Raw genomic sequence first — 27,779 nt, 5'->3', positions numbered from 1 at the left:
CGTCTCATTCAACCACTTATTGTCTTTTGTGCCCAGTGAATTTCTATGAGCGTCTATAGATAGGTGTGGCAGGTTGTGGCGTTTCCTCGTATGTACAGTAATACTTAGGTGCGCCAAAAATTATAGTTAATAACAAACAAGACACACAAACATATAACATGTAGGAGTACGCGTAGATTCCATGGTTCAAAAAGGGGGCTTACTTGTTTTAAGCCTCTAGATTACTTCAACGGGCAGGGGGTAGGTTCTTCTAACCGCCAAACCAAGTGCTGAAATGGCGCGAAAGATAATAGTGAGGTGAGTAAGTCGAGCGAAGTGCCCGGCAGGAATCAAAATAATCAAAGGTTTTGGGTTCCATCTCTGTTTGGAAAGCGAGGGGCATTTACTTACAGTTTGCGGGAGAATTAAACGGCCATTCACCTACTCCTATCCTCCTCTGCTCGGCTAGTGGTGCCGTGCGGGGAGTTCCACCGTTAAATGGGATTTCCTTCCGGGTTGGGCGTGGTGCCGTGCGCCGGAGGGGGAGGAGTTGCAGGGCGGGACCTGGTGACGCGGTTAGCGCGTATGTTAGTAAACAAAACGCGTTCCGGTTACTATACAGCGTTAGAAATGGTTTTGGGATTAGGGTAGCCATTTGACTACCAACACCAAAACATTGAACCTTGAGGAAGGGAAAACTTGGGAACAGAGGGCACACACAAACTGCAACAGCCAAAATGTTGTATACTTGATCAAATGTTCCTGTGATAAACCATACATTGGAATGACCACCCGCAAAGTGAAGCAACGGATATCTGAACATCGTAGCACAATCAGGTGCAAGAAAAACAACACAAGACTCACAGACCATTTTCTAGCAATGGGGCATACCCCAAACGACATGAGGTGGACTGTTATTGAGCAAATACAGCAGGGCCCTAACATACAGTCACGCCTCTATGAGAAAGAGCAGAGGTGGATTTATAGACTTTCCACGCACAAAATTGGACTCAATGATAACATTCCATGGGCCAATGTGCTCAAATGACCCAGGAACTCTGGACCTGCACCACACGATCAGAACCTGCACAACTGTAGTTGTGTTCCCACATCTAGCTTCACCCACTATAAGTGGGGTCTATTCATACCTTTTTCCAAAGTGCATTATGATCCTACGCACTTCTCTCTTGGGATTAATAAATATATAATGACGTCCACATCACGATCAAAAACCTGCATAATTTAAGTTGGTTTCCCACATCTAGCTCCACCCGCTGTCAGTGGGTTCTAATCATACCCCTTTCCCATGCGCTTTATAATTTTAAGCACTTCTCTCCTGGGATCAATAATAATATACTGATGTCCACTAATCAACATTAACCAGCGACCCTAATCCCAAAACCATTTCTAACGCTGTATAGTAACCGGAACGCGTTTTGTTTACTAACATACGCGCTAACCGCGTCACCAGGTCCCGCCCTGCAACTCCTCCCCCTCCGGCGCACGGCACCACGCCCAACCCGGAAGGAAATCCCATTTAACGGTGGAACTCCCCGCACGGCACCACTAGCCGAGCAGAGGAGGATAGGAGTAGGTGAATGGCCGTTTAATTCTCCCGCAAACTGTAAGTAAATGCCCCTCGCTTTCCAAACAGAGATGGAACCCAAAACCTTTGATTATTTTGATTCCTGCCGGGCACTTCGCTCGACTTACTCACCTCACTATTATCTTTCGCGCCATTTCAGCACTTGGTTTGGCGGTTAGAAGAACCTACCCCCTGCCCGTTGAAGTAATCTAGAGGCTTAAAACAAGTAAGCCCCCTTTTTGAACCATGGAATCTACGCGTACTCCTACATGTTATATGTTTGTGTGTCTTGTTTGTTATTAACTATAATTTTTGGCGCACCTAAGTATTACTGTACATACGAGGAAACGCCACAACCTGCCACACCTATCTATAGACGCTCATAGAAATTCACTGGGCACAAAAGACAATAAGTGGTTGAATGAGACGAATGATAAATCATGTATGCATGCATTTGAAATGAAGTGCATGCCCGTATACCTTTATGAAGGCAACAAATATGTATTGCATGGCAAACACGAGCACCTATTGATAAGAGTGCATACTCGGATAATACTTCCCTGCCAACCACCCGTATTGAACACAATACTTGATCACTCGGAGGGCACGTCCCCTTGGCATGATTAGTCATATCACAGAGACACTTCACGACGTAACAGGAAAGTATAGAAATTCAACTGAAATCAGTACTTTTTTGCTTTTCCCTACAGGTCTCTTTTCCTTTTTTGTAACCAGACGGCTCTCTTTATTTTAAAAGAGCACATCTACCACTGGTTATTTTTCCAGTTGGTTTACAGGGGATCAGGATAGGGTGTACCTTTTAGGGGGCACACACCTCCCATCCACCTGCTTTTGGTCCTGAAGAATACCGGGCTACTGCCCTGATGGTAGAAACATGTCGACCAAGCCACTCAGACACATATAGAGATACCTTGGCCGTAACTCACCAAGCAGTATCTCGCCAGCAATTTTTAACATTGTTCTGATTACTTTATAATAAAAATTGATTTTAAGTTAAACCAGGACAATTTTTAACACCTTTTTTTGCACATACAGTCACAACCTGCTCCACTGTAACACAGGTGTCGAAGCACATCCTGGTGACGCTAGGTCACCAGGGTGGACCCCGATGATGAAGCAAGTCACCACTAGGTGGTGAGTGAGGGGTTTCCTAACAAAAAGGTTGACTTTTTCCTTTTTTTGCCAAACAACTCACCCTCCGAAAGTTTTTCTTCAAAAACTTGACGTAGGGGATACTCCTTCTACTCATTTACCACCCACCAGGGGCTGCCAGGGCTTTTCAAGAAGTCCTAGCACATACTGCATCTATTCTTGCCATAAAGACCGCCAACCTGAGCGTTATATGCGATCTTAATTTACATCTGGAACGACTTGACTCCCAGGATATTACCAACTTTTTGAGAGACATGGATGCCTGCCAAATAACTTAGCTAGTTGAGGGACCATCACATCTTGCAGGCCACTTACTCGATCCAGTATTTTATAATATCCGCTCTCTCAAAGTCCACCCGCTCCTCCTGCTGACCTGGATGGATCATTTTCTCATTCCCATGTGCCTCGGTCTTGCCGGCGCTCCTTTGCGGACCTCTCATCAGCCTTCCAGGAGACGTCCCTGGCACAAACTGGACGCATCAGCCTTTATGTCCACCCTAAAATAATCGCGCCTGATTGGCCTATTGATTTGGAGGCAGCTGATAGAGCCTTTAGGGGTTGGATTAACAACTCACTCGATCACTGTATTCCAAAGAAACTGACCAGCACCAAGCGTACGCAATTGCACGCTTGGTATAACGAGACCTTTGTGCTGGAAAAGAAACATTGTAACATTTTGGAACGAATCTGGAGGCACACCTAGGACCCCATTGTAAGAATCATGTACAGGAAGGCTTTTAAAGCCTACCACAAATTAGTTCAAAAGACTAAAGCCTCGTTCTACACCAATCTCATCACATCGAGTCTCAACCCCTCTAAAACTATCATCGCTCTTTCGAATGATATGATAAAACCCCCGTCAGGAACTAACAATATATCCACCAACTTGCACTGTGAATCACTGGCACATTATTACATCAATAATGTAGAGTGCATTTACAATGCACTCGACTCCAGGATGGACGCCTCCATATCCTGGGTGATCACTAGTTTACCTGATCTCCCTTACTCTCATCAAGCCCTACCATCTTTGTTTCTGAAAGACTTGGACATCCTAGCCGCTAAGGTTAAATCAGGTTCTCCTGATGATCCATTAAAACCGGACACCATTAGTAAATTCCAAGACTGTATTATGACGGAGGGTAGAGAACTGATTATTAGTTCGCTCCAGTTGTCAAAAATCCCCAAATCACTGAAGCATGCTAAGGTTATCCCCCTGCAAAAAAGGCAGCATTAGATGCATATCTGCCGGAGAACTTTTGGCCAATTTCTCTGCTCCCATATTTAGCCAAGATTATGGAGTCCCATGTTAACATCATCCTGACCAAATATCTGGGAGCCAATGAGATTTTGGACACATCACAAAATGGGTTCCGGCCTAGACATAGTACAGAATCATTCTGGGGTTTTTCAATGCTACCACTCGACAAGGGATTATTCAATATGTGGTTCTGTCGCGTCTTGACTATTGTAATGGAGTTCTACTTGGCGTGAATAAAACTGTTACTAAGAGACTCCAACAGGCACAGAATGTGGCTGCCCACATTCTCTTTGCCCTCCCTAAGCACTGTCACTTTTCCCATCTTCTGCTCCTTCTTCATTGGCTGCCAATTGAACAAAGAATCCAGTTTAAAACTCGCTGCACCACTCATAAGATCCTACACAGCCAGGGTCACCAGATACTGAAGGGGCTTTGTACCCAATGTGTTCCAGTGCAACCTCTGTGCTCTGCAGAAATGCATCTGGCTTGCATTCCCCGGGTACATAGGTGTAGATCTGCCGGGCCCTCTTTTAGGGCTTTGGCCCCAGACCAATGGAACTCCATTCCACTTGCTGCATGTAGCACACAAGACCATTGGGCATTTAGAAAACAGATTAAACCCTGGCTGTTTTCGTCCATCTAGCCTCCCTCTCTTTGGCCTCTCGTCCGCTAGCGCCAGGACGCCCTGGTGTTGGGCAGCCATGCGCTATACAAATGTATCTAACATAACATATAAATTAACGGGTCTGCAGCACACTACACGGGGGGGAAGGTCAATGTTGACCATGGCCGCTGTCTCATGAACTGAACTGTATTAGAAATAGGCATAATCAGGAAAAAGAAAGCCTTCTGAAAAAACATACATAGTGTTTTTGTTAATTTAAAATACTACCTTCATTGGGCCTGCTATCTGAATCTTCACGAATCATGATAGAAAGCACAAACATTCCAATAGACAAAATACCCCAAGATTCTAAGCTTCTACACTAAGGAGTCCACAACAATCATTAAAAGGACTTACTGGGATCTGCAGAACCCTCGTCAGCGGTGCTGGTGGTCGGCACTGGCTGACCAGACTGCCCCAGACCCTCAGAATCGTCCCTCTTCTTCTTCTTGGGTGCTGATGAAAGAAATTAAGAAGATAAATAAAAAATATAAACAAAATCATAAAAGACGCACTCTATTGTAAAAAGTAAAAATTAGAGGAAGAATAATAATAAAGGATGAGAATGACAAAGATAAACAAGAGATGAAAAATTAGGCCCAGCACCATAATAGAGAATAGAAAAATAAGATGGCCGAACCCATGTGGACCGCATTGTGCTGTTCGAGCATGATTTAGAGCACAAGCACACTTCAGAACCGTGTACTGCCATTCCTGCCTGATTTTGGAGCATGCAGATGCACTCCGCTTTCCCAACAGAACAGGAACTGGCACGCCAGCAAACTCCACCCGAATGTGGAGCGTCTTGTTTCTTTGAGGCTGTTGAAGATGGAATTCACCACCTCAATTAGCTTGTTTAATTTATATTGTAGGGGTGTTGAAAGGCAGAGGCAGCAGATCTTGGGCATGATATTCACTGGGTCTTCAGGCAGCGTTTGCGTTCAACGATGGGTTGTCAGAGAAAGGGGAATAATGACAATGCTAGGGTTACTCTTCACTGCTGGGGTTAGTACTGAATACAATGGTGCAAGGTGAAAAGTATGGAGGTCCGTCTGACAACTGGCTAGAGGGGATGACTCTATGGGGCTATGAGATTAGTGTTCTGTGTTGTGCAAGGATCATCTGAGTAGGTACTGTCATTGTGGTGAAGGATAGGACATATGGACAAGGGTGAGGAAATTTCTTAGGATGGAGTGGAGGGTCCTGGACCTGTGGAAGGTGTTTCCCAGGTGGCCTATGTGTTGTAATGCCTGCGTGGTAAAAGCATAGTTGTGATAACATTTTGCGATATAATGGCATGTCGTTGTCATTGTCATCGCGTAGTAATACCTGCGTTGTAATGGCAAGCGTGGTATTGGTATGCGATGTAATGACTCAACCTCTCTATGGCCTTACTATTCCAAGACCATACCTAATAAACAAATCCTGTACAAAAAGGGAGTTCTCATGGAGTATTACTAAATGATTCAATAAAAGAAAACTTTGGATGGAAACACAATTTCATGGCTCCTACTTTATTGGATGTTTGAAAGATTTATATTTTACATGGTATAAAGTTCTCAAGAAAATGCTTCAATATCAGCTTCTTGAACATTCTACAAAACTTTTTAGAGTCCTTGAGCACTCACTTCTTGTACAGGATTCAAATGTACAGTTGCCAACCTCTCAACTTAAAAGTGCTGATTATGTGAAGTCTTAAAATGGGTAATCCCATTAAGGTGAATAAAAGTTGTCCAGAGATATAGTATGTTAAATTACATTAAAGCCATAAACCCTATGTGATGGTGTTTCCATAATGTAATTTGAGATGTCATCAATGATGTCATTTAACAAGTCATGAGTGATGTAATATGTGAGGTCATAATCAGTGCATGAGAGGGTTTTATGTTTTAATTAACTCAGTAAATTATAAATACTAAACTTGTGTGTTTTTGTTGATTTGCAGTGAGTTTCTAGGGATTCTTTCCACATTAGCTAAAATGTTATTATCATACCTAATTATAACACCACTTTTGTCTTTTACTGAATTTCTAGGGTGTTTTTCATCATAAAGTAAGATCTTATTGTGTTCACCCAACTCCTCCGCTATGTTCAGATTTTGGTTATGTGTTTCTGGCCTGGCCCTTCACCCATCCTCCTTGTGGGTGTCCAACCTTCCCCTGTTCATGACCCACAACTGTGGGCGTATGGGGTTGGACACAGAGCCTGACCTGTGGCCAGGCCCTGCCCCCAAACCCGTTAATCTACATTTTTGTTCTTTATTTATTATTTTTGTTGTTGTTCCATAGTACCATGACCAAGTGTGGTACCACGAGACCATGCAAGCATCAGTCAGTAAAGTTTGAATGGTCTTGCAGTATGATAAATACAGGACTCCACAAGAAGCCTGCCCCACAGTAACAACAGTATGAAAAATAAAATATTATTTGGCCCCTGGGGAGGGATCTGTCTTGACCCCCACCCCATGAGTTCTATGGGGCAAGGGTGTCCCTATCCTTCACCGGTATATCTTTTTTTTTACCTTGTTCTGGACAGAGGGCCTGTGTCCCCTGGTCCTGTATTAGTGACTACAAAACTATCTTCCAGTTGAGGCCAGCCAATCCTATCTTTCGATCCATGGGCCCCATACCACTACCACTGGACTGAATAGGCTGATGAGAGAAAAGCCATAGTAGGGTATTTGTTTTAGAATTGGCATCACTATTTTGACTTTCTCTGAACAGTTGTATATAGATTGAACCCTGTACTCAATGGTGGTTTACCATATATTCGCGGTTGATTGTTAACATGAACTGTAGGAAGCTGGCTCTCTATATTGTGAGCTGAACAGTAGTACACTGTGCAAAGAATCCACATAATCCCCAAATGGCACACACAGGGAAAACCAGGTACTTTTAATGCTGTTTTGTGGTAGTGGGGTTGAGCAGTTAGGCTTATCAGAGAGTAGCACTAAGCATTTGTTGTATTCAGTTCAGTTCAGATTAGCTTTATTCGATTTTGATACATAACATCATAAAAGAAACATTAATTATATACACATCATTAAGAACCATTTCATTACAATAATTAATAATAAGTTAAGACATTATTAAATCAGTTCAAACGAATTGCTTATCACTGGATACCACTGCTAAAAACACTTCATGGAAAATAATTTGGGATGGGGATATTAAAGCCATTCTGTACATGCACAGTCCGATCCGGCCGATAATTAGTCTCTAAACTTGTTCTTTCTGGAAAATTGTGTTTTCTCTCTAGTCTTGTATTTAAGGGCCGAGGGTAGCGGGACCTAAGGTAGAAATCATGGAGTCCCCAGACAGAGATCGGGCCATCCCCTAATTGTGGAGACCAAGTTTGTAAATAAGGCACAACCCGATCACTCCAGAATCTAACTAACACCAGGTCGCCTGGGAGATCTTTTGGAAGGGGGCCGAGCCATCCCACCCTTCTAACACTTCGAATGGCACCATCAATGTTCACTGGCAAGGGTCGGTTCCTAGACAGCCAATAGATGACCTTGTGTTTTAGATCCTCTGATCTCTCGGTTTTTCCCTTTGTAATTGGTAAAACACCAGTAAGAACACAGACAAAGGGGGCGGCCATTGGCGGCAAATGTATATGTTTAGTATAATCTGGGTTAGTAGCTTTCTCCTCATAAGGTGTGGGAACGTTTGGCACCCCTACATCAGCGAAGATACTCTTGGTGGTAGTGGGCTCGATGTCGGATGGCGAGGAGATACATGAGTGGTTCTTTGGGACCGTAGGTCTGTTGAGAGGGATGCTACTTCTTTGAGGAGCTAACTTAGAAACCACAGTAGCGGGTAAGGGCTGTGGTTGGCTAAGTCCTGCCAGGTTCTTATTAGGTTGAGTCGGTGCCCTAATTGAGGTCTCTATATCCTTTAACCTATCCCCTTGATTCTTGCAGTCAAAGGGGATATTAGAGAGGTGACCAGGCGTTCAATCAGGTCCAGAAGAGCTGCCTGGTAGGGGGGTGCAAAAGATTCAATGTCATCGCAGGCCTGGGAAGCTGTAAGTAGGGTGCTGACGGACGGTGAGGAACTTGTGCAAGGCTTTAGCAGTTTTGCTTCCCTCCCCATGCAGTTATCCCCGGAACGCTTTCTTGTGACCGTAGGAGTTTTAGAGTTCCCAAGTTGTTTAGTGTTTGCTTTTACTGAAGGGGATAAGGGTGGGGCAGCCAGAATGTTATTGTTTGCGTTCAGTAATGAGCTAGACTGCAAATGTATGGGAAGTATTGGGCTGGAAAGGGCTTGGGGTGGGTCTGCTATGGTTTCGACTGGTGCATATCGAATGTGACATAGGGCGTTCAATTCCTCCAACCAGGACAAACTTGATGCTGAGTCGGCTAGCTGCGCCTCGGGATGTTTGCAGGCTACGCTATGCAAGGGCAAACGATTTTCTAGATCTTCCAAATCATGAATAACGGGTAATAATACCCTGTCTACATATCAGTCTAACCTCCCCCTACTAGAGTAACTTGGGGGAATACTGGGTTTGGGAGCCCCCTTAAGAGGCATGGCGAAGGTGCAGCAAACTGAGTCCCGCAAAAAGTCAATCAAAAAGTCCCAGTGTCTTGAGGCGACAGTATATGCAGAGATGTAGGTCGGAGTCTCACTATACCTTGTTCAGTAGGAGCCAAGGGGGGTGGCCCGTCTCGCGGTGCTAGGGTCCCACAGGAGCTTTATGCGCCTCCTGGCGCTCGGGCTTGACGTGTGCGCTCCCTGGAGACTTGGGAGTTGTAGTCCAGCAGGCAGCAGCGGCGCCCTGCAGGCAGCAGCGGTGGTGGAGCGGGGCCCTGCACAGCAGCAGAAACGGCGGAGTGAAGCCCAGCCCAAACGCTCCCCGACGGAGCAGTGCCCAGTCAGTGTGCAAGGTTCCGCGCTAGTGTATTGTTCCCCCTGCCATGGGGAGCACAGGCGCAGGGACAATGAGTTGGACCGTTCCCCTCACGGTCGGTAAGCAGCCTCTCCTGGTTGATTGCGCGTCCCAACTCAAAACTCAGGGGGCAGTGTAAAATCCAAAGGAAGAAGCACCACAATCCTGAAAAATCCTCTGCAATGCTAGGAGCTGAACCCCCTTAATCAGCAGCTCCATTAGCGAGAGTCTGTGCCCCCTAAGTTCGGGCTCAGGGCGTGAAGCATGAAGCCGGAAAGTTGCAATGTCCGCGGGACCCAGGGTGCCGAATGCCGAGCTTCGTAAGCAAACAGGCAAACTGTGGCCTCCCAGCAGCTTACAGGGGCCACAAACATCCCTCGACCTTACACATCGACTGTGGACGCCAGCCGCATCACCCCCGCTGAAGCCCGTGAAGGCAAAAACGGCTGCGAAGCAAGAGGCAATAAAGTAGACACACATTCTAGAATAAATCGGAGACAAAATTGTAAAAATAAAGTAGATTTTATGTATTTTTTAGGACCAATAAATTCAGCTCTAAGGTAAGTACTTTTGAAACTACAATTTTTGATAGTTCGGAAAAAATATCACTTTTGTGCGCAATTACGCACCTTAGGAAACATTGGAGAAGAAGAGAAAAATGAACATAAAATCATGCAATGCTTTCACTAAGTTCATCGTGTTCTTTTAGGTCACTGGCAGGACCAGGTTCAAAGTTCCAGCAGGAGAAGTTCGGGAGCATCCATGATTGGGTGGGTGCAGAGTGCAGAGGGTCTTAGAAACTGGTGAACAAAGATGAACGGGTTCACTTGAAAATACACTACACAGGTGGACTTACAGGTAAGTCCAGTGGATCTCCTTAACAAAACATAATGTGTGTTTGTAAAGCGCACGTTCACCCATAGGTCTCTTGGCGCTGAATAACAGATGTTTATTGTTACCCAACACAATGGTACTCATTTTATCGACCTGAGATGGATGAAAGGCTGAGTGGACCCCCAGCGATTTGAACCTGTGACCATGAGGTCGAACACAGGCCTCTGCAGTGGATGCATTAGTCCACTGAGCCACCAGACCGAGCTTGGAGGGAAAATGTCACAAGTGCTGGGACCATAGGAGCAGAACTGGTTAATCAATGATGGGGCAGGTGGATCTGGGTGCAAAGCAAACAGGTGAGCAGGGAGTCATACATATTTGCTGTCAGGAGCAGGCAACTTGGAGAGGCGACCTCAGGACAGCTGGCCCACTGAGGAAGTGGTTCTCAGGTGTCTCAACATCTGTTGATGGGTGCTGTCTTCTGGTGCTTTAGGGGTCCAAAATGGACTCTTCCTCTTGGTTTTTACAGGTGGGGGTCTTGTACCTTGGGTATTGTATTGTCATGGCTCCGGTAAGTGCTGGTGTCTCCAAACTTGGTGGAGAGGCAAATCTGACTCTCTGGAGCCGTGGAACCTTTTCTTGCTTTAGTGCTGCAGCAAGATTTTCGGGAGCAGCAAGTAGACAGACTGGACTTCACTGGATTAGTGCCTGTGGTGTGCTTGGGAGTGATACCTTCACTCTAAGGGGGCTTGTTGGAGATTTTTCAAAGGATGGAGGCACTCTGGGGTTTCTTGAAGTCCTTTCAGAGTTCAGGCCGATACAGCAGCAGCGATTGCCGAGTCCTGCATGCAGCTGGTACAGTTTGGCCCCTTTGCTTTCTGAAGCAGGGCTTCTGTTATCGTGCAGCAGGTCTTCTTTTCTACTGGTCTTCTTTGGTCCAATGAATCTGAAGTTCAGGTCTCAAAGAGCCACTTAAATATTGAATTTAGGGGTGTTACAAGGGAAGACAGGTAGTAGCCAATGGGCTACTTACCTTTAGGGTGTCTATATTAGTGACCACGTCTTGTGGGAATAGACACTACCCTAGCCCTGTTTGTCGGCTTTCTCACCAGCTCAAGAATGTGGAAATTCACAAGAGGGGTTCACTTTGTCTGCCCCACCATAGGGGATGAGCAGCCTGAGGGGGGACCCTCCTCATCCAACTAATTTTCCTGCCAACCTTCTGCCAAAAGTGGAGCAGGAAAGGGTGCTTGGTATCCCCCACTCTCTGGAGGCTGGGTTGGATTTCAAAGGTGGCATTGCCCTTGAAGCTTCCTGCCCGGGAAGGCCAACCTGTCCTGGAGGAGGCGTGAACTCCCCCCCACACCGCCCAGAGCAGGTATTGTTTCCATCCTCCTCTGAGAGTGCTAACTCTCACACTATAAGCTCAGAGACATTTTATTAATAACTCCAATTCTAGCATCATTGAGGATTTCTTAAGACAAGAAGTTTGGAACCAAACATATTAGAAATCAGTGAAGCCAACATGGAGCTTGCAATGCACATTTTAGCATATCACCTTCTTCTAAACCATGAAAACAGCGGGCCCTTCTGTCTTTAAGAATGAAACAAAAACCCACCATACACATAGAAAATATACTTTATAACTGCCAATGTACATTTCTAGCTCAAAAGTGTACTTTACAACAACAGAAATGGAACTGTTCTACTAGTCTTACCTAAATAGGTTTTCTTTGTTTTTGTGGGACCGAAAATACACCTTTTAACTACAAAAAGATGCTGTTCCAAAGTGGAGAAATATTAGGACATGGTGTTATAAATTCATTGATGCATAAAAACGATAAGAAAACAAATGGGGCACTTAATATAATTATCTTGATAGATTAATCACCATCAGCACAAGAGACAATAGCATAATACGGAGGGGGTCATTTGTCATCCCCTGGAAGCGCCCATGCTACTTTTCATCACAGGTTCTAGTCCAGCAAGACCAATTTCAGAATAGAAAATTTGTTGCAATTCATATTTCAGTCACAATACAATTTTGAAACATTAACATTGTAATGAATCAATTTTAAACCATGATTTTACCCAAGTGGGTGGCATCATATATTCTTCCTGGAACTTCAACGTCAAATGAAAAAAAAATGGAAAATAGTGGTGAAAAAGGAGGGACGAAAAAGAAAGAGGCAACATTATATCAGCAAAAAAACATCTGGAGTGCAATTAAGTTCCCCGCTTTTGCTAGACGAGATATAGTTAAAGAAAAAAACATACACTGTGAAGGATACTCCTGTTTAACAAGAAATCACACAATGATATTTTTATTTTGTCTTGGTGTATATTCTTGTCATCTAACAATGTTTAATAGGCGACAATAAGTAATGTTCTATCATTGGTTCCCCCTCAAAGTCATAGCCACTCATTCCCAACATGCTGATTCAAGCACTGCTACAGAATTTGACAACATTTTAGTGTAACATATTTGCCTTGTGGAAATTCCTGAAAGAAAGGGAACAAAGCACGTTGTCTCTTTTTCAAACATGATGGAATAAAGATTAAAGACATTTTGCTGAACTTCTGGGAGATTCTTCTTTTTACCTTTGGAACTTATTCATTGAATGCATTCTTGTCTGTACTTATATTTCTTCTTGGGTGGCAGCAGTACCTTTTTGCAGCTGTGTACCAGTTGGAAGTGTGCCAAAGTATTTCCCAGGTCTGACCAGGGAGTGTGGTTAGAGTTTGACCACAGGTGTTTTGCAAATATGCGCTGTTGCCTGCAGCTGAGGGCACTAATGTTATTAGCACACACGAGTTAAGTCCAAACTATCTGTCCCTGTTCCTGAGTTTACTTTTGCCATGCCATTCTCTGAAAGTGTCTCTAGTGATCTTCACCTACGGAGATAACTTGAGCAGGAGTCAATACTCAGAGCTGTCAGTGAGCTACTCTTTGTCCTTGCAGTAGGTCCTACTCATACCCTGTGCCTTTGTGTCTTTATCGCTTTAACAAAAGTGTCAGCAAGTTTCAGGTCTTGTTCTGTGTTCACGGGAAGTAAATGTAATGTAAATGTAAATTGATACTTGTATAGCGCACTACTCACCCGCAAGGGTCTAAAGGCACTTGTACGAATACCGCTGTGGAACCCATCCTGGCTTTCCCTGTGAGGCGTCCACTCCTGGGCACCCCCAAGGTGGAGGCCAGGCATCCTTAGCGTTGTGGGGATTAAGCAAGCTATTGCCCAGAGTTGCAGAGTGGGACTCCATGATTGAAATAGGCACCGAGGTGAAAATTAACAGGTCCGTGGAATTTTGAGCACAAGACCCGCCAAGGCAGGGAATTGAACCCTGGTCCCGGGCTAGACTTCTGCTCCAGGGTCTGCCGCTCTAACCATTGAGCCACATTTCTCCAGGGGCAGTGTTGTAACACACAAGAAAACTTTGCAACGAGATACCTTAAATTGTCTTTTGAGCTTACTATCAGGACAGTATACATTGACATGACATTTTGCAAAATGAGGACACCCCTGAACAGCATGAATCTGTTGGAGTGTACTTTACACGCTCACTGGGATATATTGATAGTAGCTGGTAACAATGTCACTGTGCTGCTTTCCTCCATGTTTCAGCAGTCTGCCCCTCAAGGACACTCTCCGGGGTCATCTGGCAAGCAACTCAAAGATAAATTGTGAGATTTACAAAAGCTTGTCTCCATTACATACAAATATATACGAAACATATTACTAATGAAGTATAGATATACAAGTGCAAGTATAATGTAATTTGACTGGGTTACCTGATTCTATGTGATATACTGCTTTAATAAGACTCAAGAAGTTAAATTGTATTTATATTTCTATGAAGAATATATGTTTACTTTATGTCAGTGTTTAAAATATCTTATATGAATTTTATTATCCGTTCTCTCTTCCATAGAGTCTTATCCTCATTTGAAATCGTTTATGTTCACTTTATTTCTGTTTCTTGAATACATGGAATAATACAATTCGAAATATTATCTTGTGATGAAGCGTTGGTTCCCTGGGATTATATTATACACTTATATTTAGTGCTTCTGCCGACTATTTGACGTCTTCAAGAAAAACAAAACTAAAGATGAAACGTGAGCACATTCTACGCATTCTGATAGGATTAGCCTCGTCTTTTATTCCACAGTGCTTGATTCTTTGAATCCATCTAGGCCACGACAGAGGCCAACAATTAATTAAAGAAATCATCATTCGCGTTAACATTCCATGCGATTTATTATGCACAGCAAAATAATTATAAATGATAAAAAATGCCGTCTTTTTTTGCGTTCTATTACTATTGTGCAAGCGTTAACAAACTCAATCTTAATTGATGCATACATAATTTTCGAGCTGTTGAGAAATCTATATTTCCTCCAACAAAGGCGTACTTTCAGGCTGGTGTCGAATCTCGCGCACCCGCTCTCAAGGTGTTCAGGTAATTTCTCTCTACTGTTCTGGTGGTGTGTCTTTTTCTATGGTGGAGCATTTCGGGAAATCATCGTAAAAGTTGGACAGTTTGCGTCTGGAGATATTGTTAATGAGCCCGTTCAACGCAGACATCTAAACTTAGAGGAAACTACAGGAGGCATTATGCTTCATTAGGCCGCCGCAGCTGTAAAATGTTAAAAGGGCTCCTTTCTCTCCTCTGCTTCCAGTCAAATAATTGCTGAAAGTATTGGGATGTTCCTCTGTGGAACTTTGAATTCACCCCACATTCATTATTTCTGACCTTTTTGCATTTAGAAAGCAGTTCATTTTCAATATAATGTTCTGCAGAATTTCCTATCAGCAATTTCGGGGTGCTCACAGCAAATGGAGCAGCTTTGCATCGTTAAGAGCCAGCCCAATTGAAACGCCACTTTGAATATGAAATCTGAGTGAAAACCGGGCAGGGATGGAAATAGAACCGAGATTGCATTTTATTCCATGCCGAGGACAAAAGAATGCATGTTCTACAACTTGACCTTCCTTACAGTGTGGAAAAAAAACAAAAAAAGGGTTCTTATTCGAGCCAGACCTGAGGACATTGATACAGACTTCTAATCTTCACACCACTGCATAACATTCAAATACTTTACCATTAAGGACTGTGGGCCATAGAAAATCAGATTACTAAAGCATGAATGGAATACCAGAAGCACTTATTCTGTCACCTGATAATGAAAGAACCCCTTTTGCTTTATTTCATGTAGATTTTCTTAAGGCCTCAAGCTGGAAGTATTTCACCTTTCACACTCACTGTTGAAAAAATTGAATCAGGGATTGAAATCAACGAAATACATTGAGTTGGGAGAAGGCGTTTTAAATCAGTTGCCACCGAGAGGAATCAGTGTTAACCACGTTTCATTTGTATGCAAATCAGTGCAGAAGAGAAGGCGACAGCCCATAATAATTAGATCCTCATGTATCGTGACTGAATATTATTTCTAAAGCCAGTTGAAAACGTGATGCTTTTGGTCATGTGGCAGGCTTTTAGGTTAGTGTAGGTGGGTAGGAGAATGCCACCAAGACTCAGTCAATCAGACACTGACTCCCACCCTTGGACCCACACAGGAAGGGGGATTATCTGCCATGCTTTCCACAAGAACTGTGTTAAGTTTTATGATAGATCAATCAGACTTGTTTTTTTTTTTTAATTAGATACACTTTCATCTCGTTCGTTCCATTTCTCTAGCAATTTGGGGGAAAACTTGGTGGTTGCTTCATCCTTGAGGTGGGATACCACAGGAGGCATCCTTGACTGTGTTGTTAGTATTGGAAGGTAGATTAATGATAGGGGTAAGTATGCACCTACAACAAGCAATAAGGCCACTAACGCAATATTAAGCCGGTCAAGGTTTCAATACATTAGCCCCTGGCTCAACCCTTGGTAGCTGACTGCAAGCTGGCAGGCTTAATTTAGGAGAAAATTGTGTAAAGCAGTTCAAAACACCAGTACCTTAAATAAGTAAAACCCACAATAAAAATCCATAACCAATTTTTAAAAATAGTAAATATATGTGGTAATATAGAAAGGGATCGACACAGTCTATCATGTAGTGAGGTAGTGAACATAGATTGCTTAAATAGATATTTGCCCCTAGAGGATAGTGGGGAGGAAGCTCAAGTAGGTTGTTCAGTAGAGGAAGCTGGAACTAGACCAATTAGTTTGGGTTTAATTGAGGAAGCTCCACAGAGCGAATTAAATCTTACTCATAAACTGGTACAGGACCTCTATGAAAAGCTTAATATAGTCCAAGAAGAGGATGTAACAATTAAAAGAATGATTGAGGAATTAATAAACCGACCATCCAAAGATCTAGGAACCGTAGTTTCTGACCTAAGGGGCAAAACCCAAATAGGAAAGAAACTTGATTGACCTAACATAGGGAACTGGGCACCTAAAATACAGGATAGAATCACTGCAAGCCGATCTTCAAACCAGGCTGCAAACCAAAGCACTTGCCCTACCCCAAAGTTGTACACTAAACCCATCTTGGAGTCTCATAAGAGAATTGGCCCAATAAGACCACTCTTCCCTGGGGACCAAATTAAGTGTGTAAATAGAAACCTGAAAATTCAAGACCCAACCAGGTCTTGGATTGGTGGGGGTGGGTATTGAGCTTGGGAAGGGGTCCTGGTACCCAGGAGGTGAATCATAGAGCTCCTCAGGGCCGTTACACCCCAATTAGAGAGGATCAAAAAATGTATAATGTATGATGGGTGGGGGTGGGCATTGAGCTTGGGAAGGGGTCCTGGTACCCAAGAGGTGAATCATAGAGCTCCTCAGGGCTGTTACACCCCAATTAGAGAGGATCAAAAAATGTATAATGTATTCTTAACTAATATACCAAGGTTAGCCCTGAATAGTAGAGTAGATAGGGAGTCACTTGTAAATAAAGTAACACACTGGATCAGGAAGGAAAGGCAATGGCTTTCTATAATAAGATCTGATATAAAAAATGTGGAAAGGATCCCACAGGGTACTGGTAATGACATAAGGGTATCTTTTTGCTCTAGAGACATCGCAGAGAACTTAATTATTATGAACTTGAGATCCCACGCCCTCTTTGATTCAAGAATTAGCATTAGTCAAAGTAGAACGGATGGGTCCAGCGATCCCTATCGAAATGATAACTTAAGGTGCTACAGTGACCTTGAAGCTATTGATTGACTACCCCAAGTATGGAACCCGTATCCTGAAGCGAGTGAGACAATGCATCTTTTGACACATGCACACTGGGTCTCACAGCCTGTTGACCAACTTAAAATGCATGCTCCATGTGAAGGACATAGGCTTGGGGGTAAACAATCAAATTACATTGTGATTCTAGAAGGGTCTACGCATTTTACTAACACTGGTCCCCGAACTGAAGCACTTATAGACCCTATATCTAAACGTGATAGCCTTGATATCTTAGCACCACACCCAATTCCATGCCAAATAAAGATGGTATCTTGGAATATAGCTGGGTTCACAAGGAAATTACAAGAACCTGATTGGCAGACTTACATCGAATCCTTTGACTTTTGCCTTTTCCACGAAACCTGGGCAAGGGAACCTTTGTTTAAAGTCGGCTATAGGATATTCAGTTTAGAGGCTCACCAATCAGTTAGAGGAAGACCATCCGGAAGTCTCTTAATCTGGATAAAAAATAACATAAACGCTTCTGTAGTTATTTTTCCCACTGCCACTGATGACATCTTGGGTCTTAGTTTTAAATTTCCGAATAAGTATCGGCTTAACTTTTTTAATATATACATAAGACTCTGAGAATCCTCAAAGGAATCAGTAATAATCACCCAGCTAGAGGAAGCCATTGATTCTATTCATCCTAATGAGCTTATCATACTTGGAGGTGACTTCAACTGTTGCTATGAGCCATTGGAGGGAGTAAACATGGTTACTGAAGAACAAGACCTAGCTATGGGCATCCCCCTTCTGGGGACTGAAGAAATTATGAGACTTTCTGCCTCTGCATTACAAATATTTAATTTTACTAACGAAAAGGGCTTAAGATCATGTAATGGCAGAACATCCTTAGACCCCAAATGTTCAAATAACTTCTCAAGAGGGCTATCATCTTCCCGTATAGATTGCATTATTATAAGTATTCGTCACTGGGACCTCGTGCAAGATTTTTAGGTGGATAGCAGCAGAAGAGAAAGCGATAATTTCCCTTTGTGTTTAGATCTTGTAGGGAAAGCCTTTCTGCTGCATTCCCCACCTCAAACGGGTAGAGATTTAGATATGATACAGCCTGAGGTTTCCAATAATACGAGGGCACTAAAATGGCCATCTATTCTGGGTAAGGTTGAACCACTTATGCATGTTTACAATATTTTTGCTGACTTAGTATTACTCTTCTTAAAAGAGCGTTCTGGAGATCTAACTATAACTCAGACCCCCCAGATGTTGATGGAGAGTATAAAGCCTTATCTAACCAAACACCAAACACAATACTAAGATTGGGCAGTCTAACCTATGGTTTGACTCGGAATGTGTTCTTGCCAAGCAAAACTTAGTTAAGGCCCTGGAAACTAAGAATATCTCACTGATCAGGCATTCAAGGGACGTGTATAACAAATTTCAGAAAGCTGCACGTGCAAGGTGGGACGATGAAAGCTGGGAAGAATTGCTAACAGCTACTAAGAAGGGTGACCAGTTCTGGTTTTGGAAGATTATCGTAAATGGCACCAAGGCGAATGGACCCGGGCAAGATTATAATTTGGATCCTAGGTCTTGGTATGACCATTTTGCCGACCTATATGCCCTTCCGTCTCAACCGACCGAAGCCTCTCCAGTTAGTATCGAAACCCTTTTGTTACCTAACTAAATTACACCTCTTCAATCTAGTATGAAAGACACAACAAAGGCAATAGCTGCAATAAAATCCTCCAAAACTCCCAGCCCTGATAAGATCCCGAGTGATCTGTTTAAACATGAGACAGATGTATGGGCCCATACATCAACCTTCTCTGCAATGAAATCGCTAGAGGCCAGCCCATCCCTGACTCATGGAAAGGAGCTGAGATCGTCCCGATCTATAAGGAAGGCTCTAGGGACGACCCCGCTAATTACAGACCTATTAGCTTGCTAGATATGTTACAAAAGCTCTATGCAAAACAGATCTTAGCTAGGCTAAATGAGTGGATTTTAGATAACAATTTGCTTTCCCCATGCCAAGCTGGTTTTAGGAAGAGAATAAGCACTATAGACCGGGTCTTTAGGCTAATAATCATAGCATGGAAATATACAATGTTAAGACGTGGCCATTTATATGGGGCCTTTATAGATTTAAAGGCCGCATTCGATTCCATGCATCGAGACCCACTATGGGCCAACCTACTACAGCGAGGGGTCAGAGTAACATTGTAATGCAGTTAGTTAGGCTCCACGAGAATACATTTGCGAAAGTGCGGTGGAGGAAAGGGGGGGAATTGACAGAAGAGATACCAGTAAAAAGGGGTGTGCCCCAGGGTTGTGTCCTGGCGCTAACTCTATTTCTCTTGTATGTCAATGATATGATAGAGTCCCTCCAAAAAGCCAATCATGATTCCCCGAAATTGGGAGGTGAACATATCTGTGCACTAACCTTTGCTGATGATACCATTCTGTTATCTCAAACATCTAAGGGTCTCCAAAACCTCCTAAATTCATTGGACGAGTATTGTAGGCAAAAGGGGCTGGAAATAAATCCTTTAAAAACTAAATATATGACCATAAGGCCCCATAAATCGTTTAAAAACAAACTGCAGCTGATGGAGTAACTTTGGTGTGTGTTTCATATTTTGTATATCTTGGGGTAACTATTGATTCCAAACTATCATGGAATCCACAGGTCATGAAATCTAAATCGATCCTTATACAAAATGCTGCTCCAGATACAAAAAAACTTTTCTCTACTACTTTAAAGACTATTACACCAGCACTCCAAGTCTATAAATCCAGGGCCCAAACAGCCGCCCTTTATGGCTCGGAGTTGTGGGGGGGATGGCCCTCTTACCTCTAATCACATGGGAAAATAAGATCTTGAGGAGGTTTACTGCTCTACCACAAAATACACCAGTGAGCATCCTAATGTTTGATTTGGGCATTAGGCGGATTGAGCATAGGGCTATTTGGATGACCCTTTCGCTTTGGATAAGAATATGGACCAAGGAGGAACTGCAAATATATAGACAAGCATTAAGTGAATTGATTACTCCTGATACTTTTGTTACTTTCCCATGGTTAGTCCATATCCGTAGATGGTTCTCGGTTCTGGGTTTGAGCACGTTTTGGGAACAGCTAAACCTGTTAACCGCTGAAGAAAAAAGTTCCACAGCGGATCTTGCAGCCAGCACCTCTATTTTCCGATGTCCCTCTAGTGTCCAATTTGATGTTGTGCTGATAACCTCCAGGACCTGCTGCGGTTTGGTCCTACTGGAAATCCAGACAAAGACTTAAGAAACAGAACAGAGGCAGCACCAAGGATGAAGTAGCCAGGACCATGTAGTATCAAAAATAAATTCTTTTATTTTCTCATTTATAGGACAGCCAACGCGTTTCGCTCCCCAACCATGGGAGCTTTGTCAGGGCGAGAGTATTGGTCAGAACTTGAAGCGACGAAAATGACGTCAATGGAATCGTTTGATCCGAACAGTACAGATGCCTATGTCAAAATCCCGATATCCGGATAATATTTTAGCCACGTCAAGGGTTTATATGTAAAAGACACAATTAGTCCAAGAAGGTGATGTTCCAAAGATTAGTGTAAAATTTCTGGCATCCAAAGAACAGTACATGCGCAGACCCCATGCGGTGTCCCCATGACGGATCGAATCCGTCATGGGGACACCGCACTGAAAGGAGGCTCTTCAGCAATTTTGGTGGCAGCTTATTATGGTCTGCGCATGTACTGTTCTTTGGATGCCAGAAATTTTACACTAATCTTTGGAACATCACCTTCTTGGACTAATTGTGTCTTTTACATATAAACCCTTGACGTGGCTAAAATATTATCCGGATATCGGAATTTTGACATAGGCATCTGTACTGTTCGGATCAAACGATTCCATTGACGTCATTTTCGTCGCTTCAAGTTCTGACCAATACTCTCGCCCTGACGAAGCTCCCATGGTTGGGGAGCGAAACGCGTTGGCTGTCCTATAAATGAGAAAATAAAAGAATCTGTTAACCGCTGAATCCAAACAAGAATGTAAAACCCTCTTCTGAAATTTCATTAAGCAGTGCGCCACTTTAAATTGTAGATGTGGCTCGCTCAAAAAACAGTTTTTGAGCTTTAAAATAACCCCCTGCTTCCAACCTTTCCTAGACGAGATCGAGCCTTTACTCGCCAAAGTACTGTACCTAAAATTTAGATACGGTACACTGCACATTAAGACATTTACATCCAGGTGGGGGAAAAAGGATGGTGAGGAAAATGATTCCAAATGTATTCAGTGCTCTTTAGGAAGAGAAAAGGATATCGTTAATGTACTATTTTTCTGCCTGTTATATGGAATCCCGAGGAAAAAATGGTTAAAACCTTTGGGTAGGAATCTGTGCATTAGGAAATATATTGAAATATTGCGTATCCTAAAGTCAGATACTTCTAAGTTGGTTGTATTTGGAACAAGTAGATTTGTATTAGCAGTTAATTTTATTAGATTAAAGTGAGGTTTAAAGTTTTAATAGGGCAAACCTCGATCTTGTGATTCTTCATAGGGATTGCCATCTCTTTCTGCAGCACTTGCACTTCATGATATTAATCTTCTTCGTAGTCAATTGTTAAAATTTATCATTAATGAAAAATTCGTATGAGACACTTGCACTTTATGTAATCAAAATTCCGTTATTGACTTTTAAACTAATACTTATTATCGATACGAAATTACAATCTTAACATTTTTAAATGTTAATTATCTGAATGTTAGTGATTGCTCTCACTTAGTTACTATAGGAATAACCCTAAACTGTAAAATTCTTATAGGATGCAAAATATTGTAATTAAGATGAGATTGTTCGGCACCATGCACTTAAAATTTTTATGCATATGCTGCTAAAACTGCAAAGTTGTACTTTAGGTATTACTTTGTAACTGGAATGAAGATCGATGTTTGTATCTCTTATTTTTTTTTATAATAATGCTTTGTATTCATTGCTTTGATGATTCTGTGAATCGAATAAAGATGCTTAATAAAAATAAATATCTTTATGATTAAAATGACACCAAAAGGACAATTTTCCAATGTAGGGAATTGGAGACATGAACTTTTAAAGAATATACACTTTCTAGTACTTTTAGAGTCACCTTGGGACATCTGGTCACATGTCTTGGACAAAGTTAAAGTTTGAGGCTGACTGCGATGGAACCCTGGTTGGATAAAATAAGTGGAAGGCCCCCGTCAAAATTTTTCCTTCACACTTAGAAACCTTTCTGGAGGATTTTCTCTCATCATCGAGCAAGGCTCCTCTTCAGGCTGGGATTGAGATGACGATGATGGCCACAGTGAAATATAGGATGTCTTGAGCTCTGGGGCTTTCAGGGGGACAAACCTAAAATCCAGGCTGGGTCACAGTTCTACGTTGGTGGCCTCATTCTTGTTGATATGCGGGTCACCTTATAAACCTTTTCATACTTCTGGAACTTCTTCTTGAAGTTCCTCTTGGGGATTAAAAGTTTCCAAAACACAAATCCAAGAGTGTGGAGGCTCTGAGCTGGTCCCTGGATGTTTGGGACTCTAATTCCCACAATGCACATCTACACATCCTTAAAAGTCCACTGGTTGAACTCCAGGCTGGGGGCTTCTTGGGGGAGATGGTGAAGGTGAGCTCTGTTAACCTGTTTCTGTCAGGAAGTCCACTCCTTAATCCTTTTTGAAGCAAGGCAAAATCCTCATGGCTGTAGTTCCAAGCCTGCAACAGGAGCATCCCTTCAGAGTGAAATCCTTTAGTTGCAGACCAGGGTTCCACAGACAGTCCTTTGTCTCCCTTTGGTCCAAGAGGATCTCTGCTGCGTTCATTGAGGCTGTCGTGCAAAGTTCGACGCTAATATATGTGAGGAGGCACGTCACTTCCGGCTGTTCTGTAGTCTCGCGGTGTACCTGCTGGGATACAAGGACTCGAAAGAGCTGTGACTTATGAGCGGCTACAGTGGGAAAACTAAAAAGAATGAGGCACGGAAGCATGAAGCGAGTGCCTAGATAAACGCAAGTATAGGTGCATAAGTGGTACCAGTACTGCGCCTTAAATCACCTGGAATTTCCAGCAGCCCATCGCAACCCCAGAGGGGGAGATGTACCCTGATTGGTCAGATTGGGCTAGAATCAGTCAAAGAAAGGTTAACCCTACACAGTGAAGCAGAGTTTAACAAAGAGGTCAATTAACACAGCAAGCCTGATGTACCACAACTCAAGGCATTAGATGTAAGTGAAAGAGGTTTTGGCAAAGTGTGTTGTACATTTTTTTTTTTAACCTGAACTATTCACTGTATGGTTTTACGAGTGCTGGACTTACTTGTGTACTAAAGTACTAAAGGAGTGTACTAAAGTACTAAAGGAGTATAAGGTCGCCTATAAGCTGGGTAGTGCACTGAAGGTGATGGCACCCAGAAGAACAAGAGCAGGCATTCAGAAAATGAAGAACCAAAACCTGGAGCTCAGCATAACGGAAGAATTGGTTATGCAAGAAAGGGGCAATGAGTTGGCTAAGGGCGGGACAAAAGGTACACATGGCAAGATAGATACACATAAAAAAAAACACCGAAGGAACAAACACCCCCGGATACTATTCAGCAGCAGCCCCGCCTAGAGAGACCAAAGGGCAGTTCCTCAGCTATAAAATCAATTAAGGATTTTGTGGGGAAATATTATAAAAGAATTAAACTCAAGGATGGGGGATTAATTGCGGATACGAATTCCCCAGCCTCAGCAAAGACAATATGCTCAATCACAGACAACTCAGCAAGCCAAGGACATGATTCACAGGTGCTGTTCAATCTGAATCTCTAACACCGAGACTATATACCTCGCTAAGGGTTCATGAGATAGGAAGGGAAACAGAGACAGAGGAACGCAGGCTAGAGGAAGAGGACCATTTAAGTATCTTTTGCCCGACAAAAGAAATTCGAGATGAGAGGGCAAAGGATGGAACGGAAACCCATCTGGAAAAAACATCTGACTCAATCAGCCCATCAGCGTCCAATATTGAGGTTGCGGGGACTTCTAGTGTTTCAATGTTGGATGCGATGATGATACTACAAAATACTTTGCAAGGTTTACTAGAGGTAGCAGTACAAAATAATGAAGCCATAATAGCCCAAAGGGTACAGTTTAATATTATGATAGGGGAGCTAAAACAAATTGAAGAGCTGATGCCTTTTATGATTAGGCCGGTTGGAGAGGACCTTAGTGAGGAGGGAAGTCAGCCGCCCAATATACCTTTAGAGAAAACTGAACCTAATGTGTACGTGTCGAGATACCCTATGATAATAATAAAAAGGAGTGAGAGGAGGGGGTTTAAATTACGCATCCCTCGTCCACGAGTGTGGGGGGATAAGAGAAAAACCCATTCTCCTACTCAGCAGAGGCCAATAAATGAAGCTTGTGTGAAAAAACGTGAGGGAGAAAAAGTGTTAGTTAGATCAGCAGAGCCAACGGAAAATAAGCGAGGTAAAAGAACAGCCGCTGATGAGCACGAAGTGGTTGGCACAAGTAAAAAAGACACCAGAAAGTCCAAGAACAAGAAAGGGCCAGGTAAAGAAAGAGCTGCACAAGACCAGGGAATAATGGCTAAAAGGAAGGCATTGAGACGGCAAGTTGACAAAAGCATTACCATCAGCAAAGAGCAGGCCGAATAGATCCCAACTGCTCTTCTGTCTTGCTAATTGTAAAGGTTTGTGTAGCATTTCTTCAGCAGACCTCAAAGAAGTGGGGTTCTCTGTAAATAATAAGGGTACTGAAGTTACTAAGGTTCTGTTGTATTCTGAACTGGTAAAGTCGGCATTAATCAGAGTGGAACCTGAGTTACAGAAAGAAGGTATTAGGCTGGTTAAAAACTAGAAATGCAAGGACCAACTACACAGGAGAGACCATTCTTAATAAACCACGCAGGTCTGGTACAAAGGCAGATCAGAATGATGGGGGCCTGCTGGGAAGAAAAGGATAACATAGAAATTATGATAGGTAAGAGGGTGCAGGAGCCAGGCGAAGATGCAATTGTAGCTGGAAATAGATATAGAGCCTTGCCACTACCTGATTATGATGTGAACAGGAGTCTAAATGAAATTGACTAGGTATCCGGGTCGTTGCACAGCCTTTCTGTGTTATCTTGGAATGTTTCTGGGTTTAAAAAAATAGAAAAGCAGGCAAATTTTAAAAAGATCAATGATACATGTGAAATTGTGTGCCTGCAAGAGACCTGGTTGTGTGACGATACCCAAGTAAGTGTAGGGTTTGCTCAGCAGACTGTAGTATTCCATGTTAGTATGGCATTCCATGTTAGAATTGTTATTGTACATTCCCACTGTAACATTCTCTGTGTGGTTACCTGATCAGATCTTACTGGTGTTATGCTGAAGGTGGTTGTCTAAGCTGTCTCTCTGAATAAACTTCTTCACTCATCACTTGGATTCCTTGAAGTGATTTGTACATGAATTTGGCGATGATCGGGATTTATGACCCACTGGTCCAGAGAAGAACCTTGTGTTTCTAAAGATTTACTTGGAAGAAGTTTTGAAACACTGACAGCGTTCGCCTTTACAGCGCTCAAATTTAACCAGGTATTTACAATTTTTTTTTATTGTGTATGTAGATTGCACCAGCGGCTGTTTACAGTATCAAGTGCTTTGATTGCACCAGCGGGAGTTATATCTTATTTATTCTATTTTACCGTTTTTTTTTGGGGCTCTCTTTGTTTAGAAAACTATTTCTAACTGCTCTTGAACTATCGAGCACTGCTCGTGTGGCGCATTTTCTCTGCCAATACTATTTGGACATTTTTGCCGTCTTGCGCTGTCTTGTTGTGACATTGCATTATTCAATCCTGCAGTTTGCCGAACGCGCGCTGCCGTTGTTGCACCATTACTGCATCGTTTAAAGAAAAACAAACGGAGAACTTACTGAACGCGCGCTGCGCTCTGTTTCACGTGCCTCTCCAACGCCGACCTGCAACGAAGGAGCACAACGCTTCAGTATAACGTCACCACGTATCACGTATTTACGTATGCGTTTCAGCGGCCATCTTGGTTGTTATTATTTCATCGTTTCCATAGCAACGAAGCCACGATCGTACTTTTAACCATTTAACTGATTTCAATCCGTTTTCACTGCAGAGTACTCCGTTTTCAACATTAACTACTTTTTCTACATATGTTTAACGTTTACCATTTAAAAAAAAAAAAAAAGAGCAAATTGAAAGACTTGACTGTGGATGTTTCCTGCTCCTTCTCTACAGACAACGGTGACTACTTTTGTTATTTTGGGTATATTTTCACTTCTAATTCTGTCAGTTATGATATAGAAAAGTACTTTTGATTCATAATGTCTAACAATATTACTTCTCCTGCACATTTTTTACCTACTGCTGGTGATCCAAAAGTTGAATGGGATCTTTGGTACCCCACATTTTTAGCTTATGTGGATGTCATTGAGGAGGATGGTTGTTCTCCTAAAAGAAAGTTAGCTTTGTTAAAAAACTGTTTAGGTGGTGCAGGACTCAAAGAGTTAGAAAGTTTACCTCCCATTGAGAATGTTGGTTCTGGTGACTTAAATGTTTTTGAAATAGTTATAAAGCAACTAAGCACTAGATTTGGAAGAAAGATCAATGTCGTAATGGAAAGGTTTAAATTTTATTCCAGAATACAAAAAGATGACGGATCCATAGAAAATTACGTAGCTGCTTTGCGCACTTTGGCTGGGTCCTGTGCTTTTGAAACTATAAATTTCGAACAGGTCCTTAGAGATCAAATTATGATGCGCACCAAGAGTAAAAAAATTCAAGAACGCCTCTGGATGGGTACTGATTCCTCTCTCAGTGCTGTATTAAACATTGCCAAGGGCATAGAACAGTCTGAACTGTTTGTAAATGAAATCAGAAACCAAGATGTCAAAAATAAGGTAGTTATTCCTGAGGTCTCATTGATAAAAAGTTTCAATAATTTTAAGAAAACTTCCGTTCCTTTTAAAAAGGATTTTTCTGGGAGAGAAAATAGATTTCCCATCAAAAAGTCTCAAATTATTTGTTATAGATGTGGCGCAAACGACCATGTAGGCAACTATAGAGGATGTCCTGCGTGGAACAAAATCTGTGTCAAGTGTAAAAAATCTGGCCATTTTAGCAAAATGTGTAAGTCTTCTCAGAAAGTGAACTTTTTATCTTATGAAGAATGTGAGGATGCT

This window comes from Lissotriton vulgaris, chromosome 1_1, assembly GCF_964263255.1.
Source record: "Lissotriton vulgaris chromosome 1_1, aLisVul1.2, whole genome shotgun sequence".
Lineage (NCBI taxonomy): Eukaryota > Metazoa > Chordata > Amphibia > Caudata > Salamandridae > Lissotriton > Lissotriton vulgaris.
This window is presented reverse-complemented; position numbering follows the sequence as displayed.